This window comes from Gossypium hirsutum, chromosome A03, assembly GCF_007990345.1.
Source record: "Gossypium hirsutum isolate 1008001.06 chromosome A03, Gossypium_hirsutum_v2.1, whole genome shotgun sequence".
NCBI classification, from domain to species: domain Eukaryota; kingdom Viridiplantae; phylum Streptophyta; class Magnoliopsida; order Malvales; family Malvaceae; genus Gossypium; species Gossypium hirsutum.
In genome coordinates this window covers 47,797,728-47,803,102 of record NC_053426.1, presented here as the reverse complement: position 1 = coordinate 47,803,102, position 5,375 = coordinate 47,797,728, and positions in this window count along the sequence as shown.

The following is a 5,375-nucleotide window of genomic DNA, read 5'->3' as shown; positions in this document are numbered from 1 at the left end:
ATCATGATTCGCCGTTACAAATGTTGGTTATACCTTATGTCTTATGTTATATAAATTGGGTAATGCCTTGTGTTCCTCTTTTCGATGCTCAAATGATAAATCAATTTATTTGTTTAATTAAGCTCAAGAGCAAAGGGGAACTAAATCCGATAAAGGGAAGGAAAAAGTGGTCGAATAGCTATCGGAATCGTTCGACAACACCCGAGGTAAGTTCTGAGTAAGAGAGCTTAAATTAAGATTTGATTAGATCATGTTTTAAGCAAATCAAATCATGCTCTTTGTGTGTGGCTATTGAGCCGAATCACAAGAATGATAAGTGTCTTGGTTTGAGTTTTGCTAACGAAATGAAACACGAATGTGATATGATTTATTGTTAAATGTGCATGGTTATTTGAATGATGTCCGGGCTAAGGTCCCGAAGGCTTTGTGCTAAGTGACAATATCCGGACTAAGATCCGAAGCATTTGTGCGAGATACTAATTCCGGGCTAAGCCCGAAGGCATTTGTGCGAGATACTAATTCCGGGCTAAGCCCGAAGGCATTTGTGCGAGTTATTAATCCGGGTTAAGTCCCGAAGGCATTTGTGCGAGTTACTATAACCGGGCTATGTCCCGAAGGCATTTGAACGAGGAGCTATATCCGGTTAAATTCCGAAGGTACGTGATTTGGGAATGAATGATCTTGCTGTAAAAATTTCAGCTATACTCTAGAAACATCCCAACATTGAGGTATGTTTCGTATGTGCTTGAATTTAGTTGAGCCCTTACAAATAAGTATTTGCTCAGTTGATAAACGAGCTACCGGCCTTTGGCTGAGTTGATCTTTTGTGTATGTACATAAGGGTTGGTATGTGAAGCAAGTATGATATCGAAATTTGTGCATATGAAATTATCCGTTTAGCTATATGAATGCTATACTTTTGTGTCGACCTTGCCAAAACTTACTAAGCATAAATTGCTTACTCCGTTTCATTGCTCCTCTGTTTTATAGATTGGTTCTCCAGCTATCGACTCGGGATCTTGAAGTCGAAGTCGCCCACACTATCAAAGCCCTTTTGGTACACTTTTGGTTGAACTCTGAAAATGGCATGTATAGGACTACCCGTTTGTTGTGGGTCGTGGACCCTTTGGACTTGTATAATTTTGGATAGCCATGCGAAAATGGCTTATATGTGTTTGAGTATAATGTTATAATCATTCGGTGTGGATATGCTTGACAAGGATTAGCCATAGGAATGGTTAATCACTATCATAAATTGTGCTATTTATGCAAAAAGGGCTAGTTGAATCATGGAAACCATGAAATAGGTAAAGTCTACCTTAAGGCAGATGCTGACAGCAGCAGTGATGTAGATTTGGAAAATCACTAAAAATAGTAGGAAGGGAATAAATAGTGAATAAATTATGTAAACAAACCTTGATGAATCTACTTTCATAGGAAAGTAACAAAGCAATCATACGGACAGTATGTTAGAGATATTCAGGTTCTCGTGAGATAGGGCCAGAACGGTTTCTGGATTCCCTGTACCGAATTTGGAAATTCATTATAAATTAACCAGAGATAATTAGAAGTCATACCATATATTTATAGATTCCTCTCTGAGTCTAGTTTCTATAGAAACAAACGGCATCAGTATTGAAGCTCTGTGCAGGAGATATCCAGGTCGTAATGCGCAAAGGTCAGTGTAGTCGATCCCTGTAACATGGGAGACTTTGACTAATAAACTGTACTAATTGGCCCGACCAAAAATTCTAGAAAAAACATATGTAGATGGGCATATGAGTCTAGTTTCAGGGAAAAATCACGAAACTGATTTTCTAGTTGTGAAACTCAAGATATGATTTTTAAAGCGACTAGTACGCAGATTGGCAGTGTCTGGGAAATTTTTTATAAGGGGTTTAAAGTCTGTTAACACCTCGTGTTCGACTCCGGTGTCGGTCTCGGGTTCGGGGTGTTACATTTGATTGGTATCAGAGCTCGGTTTAGTCGATTCTAGGACTACCGTAATGCGTTGGGTCTAGCTATACATGCCATTTTATGTGATTATTGGATAGTGTGGTGATTTCTGACATTTGCAAATGTGTTAATTTATAGTAATGGATCCCGATCCCGACCGAGAGGTAGCTGATGATCTTGAGAGTGTGGCGCCTGCTCCGCACAAGGGACAGCGCCGGCGGACTCTCAACCTAATGCTAGTAACCCGAATGATGAAGCTAGACAAGCTTTCTATAGCGTGATGAATGATTGGTTCAACCAATACATTCGAACTAATACGGCTGTTCCACAACCTCCATTCCCGACTAATACCAACCCCGCACCTACAATACCTCCGGTAACTGACCAAATAAGGTCAAATAAGCCCCCAGTTGACAGAATCCGAAAACATGGGGCTACTGAATTTAAGGCTACGGATAGCGACGATGCGAGCAAGCTGAATTTGGTTGACAACACTATCCGGGTACTCGATGAGCTATCTTGTACACCCGATGAATGCCTAAAGTGTACTATCTCCTTGCTACGCGATTCTGCTACTATTGGTGGAGTACTCTGACTTCTGTTGTGCCCCGAGAGCAAGTAACTTGGGAGTTTTTCCAAACTGAGTTTCGGAAAAAGTATATCAGTCAGAGATTTGTTGATCAAAACGGAAGGAATTTCTTGAGCTTAAGCAAGGTTCTATGTCAGTTACTGATTACGAGCGAAAATTTGTTAGACTTAGTAGATACGCTCGGGAATGTGTTTCGCCCGAGGCTATTATGTGTAAACGCTTCGAGGATGGGCTGAATGAAGATATAAAAATGTTCGTTGGCGTTCTTGCAATACGAGAGTTCGTAGTACTTGTCGAGCGAGCTTGTAAAGCCGAAGAGCTTAGAAAAGAAAAACAAAAAGTTGATGAGGGAACTGGAGAGTTTCGTAAAAGATCCTCGGAAAGTCTCTTCAACAGGCATCGAAGAAATTTCGAGATGATGCGGGCCAGTTTAGAGGCACTTCGGGCCTTTTAGACGAGATCGTGATCGACCCCTGTGGGTACACGAGGCACTCGGTCGCCAGTGTTGGGAATGAACGTCGAGACAGAACGAAATGTCGATATTGCGGTAAATGGCATTCGGGAGTTGTAGATTCCCTGACCGCTCCTGTTACAAGTGCGGATTAGTTGCCACTTCATTAAAGATTGCCCGAGGTTGTCTGAACAGAATGTAAATCAGAGCGGGAAACCGGGTGCTACCACTGCTCGAGGTAGACCATCTGGAAATACGGGCAATGCTGGTGGTGGTCAGAGAGGATCTAGAGATGCTACGACCAGATCCGAGGCTCGTGCGCCTGCTAGAGCTTATGCTATACGTGCCCGCGAGGATGCTTCTTCGCCTGATGTTATTACCGGTACTTTTACACTCTTTGATACTGATGTAATTGCTTTGATTGACCCCGGTTCTACTCATTCTTACATATGTGAAACCTTAGCATCCAGTAAGACTTTACCTATTGAGTCTACTGAGTTCGTAATTCGGGTGTCAAACCCCTTGGGTCGTTACGTGCTTGTCGACAAAGTGTGTAAGGAATGTCCCCTAGTAATTCGAGGTTTCTGTTTTCCGGCGGACTTGATGCTTTTGCCATTGGATGAATTTGATGTTATTCTTGGTTTGGATTGGTTGACCGCGCATGATGCGGTTGTGAATTGCAAAAGCAAGACTATTGATTTGAGGTGCGCAAATAACGAAGTAATCCGAGTTGAGTCTACGGACTTTGAGGGGATGCCAGCTGTAATATCAGCAATGTTGGCCCAGAAATATGTAAGAAAAGGGTGCGAAGCATACCTTGCGTATGTACTTGATGACAAAGAATTAGAAAAGAAACCTGAATCTGTGCCGGTGGTTTGTGAATACCCGGATGTTTTTCCTGAAGAATTACCGAGTTTACCACTTGTTCGGGAGGTAGAGTTTGGTATTGAGCTTGTACCTGGGACTACGCCGATTTCGATAGCTCCGTATCGTATGGCACCAACCGAGTTAAAAGAGTTGAAAGCTCAGTTGCAAGAATTGACGGATAGAGGTTTTGCTCGACCAAGTTTCTCACCTTGGGATGCACCAGTATTGTTCGTGAAAAAGAAGGACGGAACCATGAGGTTGTGCATTGACTATCGTCAACTGAATAAAGTGACGATAAAGAACAAATATCCGTTGCCACGCATCGATGATTTGTTCGACCAACAGAAGGGAGCCACAGTGTTCTCAAAAATAGATTTGAGATCGGGCTATTATCAGTTGCGAATTCGAGAATCGGACATACCCAAAACTGCCTTCAGGACGAGATATGGTCACTACGAGTTCTTAGTGATGCCGTTTGGGCTCACTAATGCCCCTGCGGTATTTATGGATTTGATGAATCGGATCTTCAGACCATATTTGGATCGGTTCGTAGTTGTGTTCATTGATGACATCTTGGTCTATTCAAGAGATGAGACCGAACATCCTGAGCACCTGAGATTGGTGTTGCAAATTTTGCGGGATAAGCAGTTATATGCTAAGTTCAGTAAGTGTGAGTTCTAGTTAAGAGAGGTTAGCTTCTTGGGTCATGTGGTATCCGCATCGGGTATTCGAGTTGACCCGAACAAAATTTCAGCCATACTTAACTGGAAGCCTCCAAGAAATATTACCGAAGTTCGGAGCTTCCTGGGACTCGCCGGTTATTACCGACGATTTGTCAAAGGTTTCTCGATGATAGCCACACCAATGACGAAGCTACTTCAAAAGGATGTTAAGTTCGAATGGACGGAGAAATGTCAGAAAAGTTTTGATCAACTAAAAACTTATTTGACTGAAGCTCCAATTTTAGTGCAACCCGAATCAGGCAAAGAGTTTGTCATTTATAGTGACGCATCCCTACTTGGGTTGGGTTGCGTATTGATGCAAGAAAGTCGAGTGGTGGCCTATGCGTCGAGACAATTAAAGCCACATGAGAAAAATTATCCGACCCATGATCTTGAACTAGTTGCCATCGTATTTGCTTTAAAAATATGGCGACATTATTTGTTTGGTGAGAAGTGCCATGTATTTTCGGATCACAAAAGTCTCAAATATTTGATGACTCAGCGAGACTTGAATCTGCGACAAAGACGTTGGCTTGAGTTGTTGAAAGATTACGAGCTTGTCATTGATTACCACCCGGGAAAGGCTAATGTGGTTGCGGACGCCTTAAGCCGGAAGTCATTGTTTGCTTTACGAGCGATGAATGTGCATTTGTCTGTTCTACCCGACAATGTGTTAGTAGCTGAATTAAAAGCCAAACCATTATTGACTCATCAAATTCGTGAAGCTCAGAAAGTCGATGATGAATTGGTTGCAAAACGGGCTGAGTGTGTTCCGAACAAGGAATCGGAG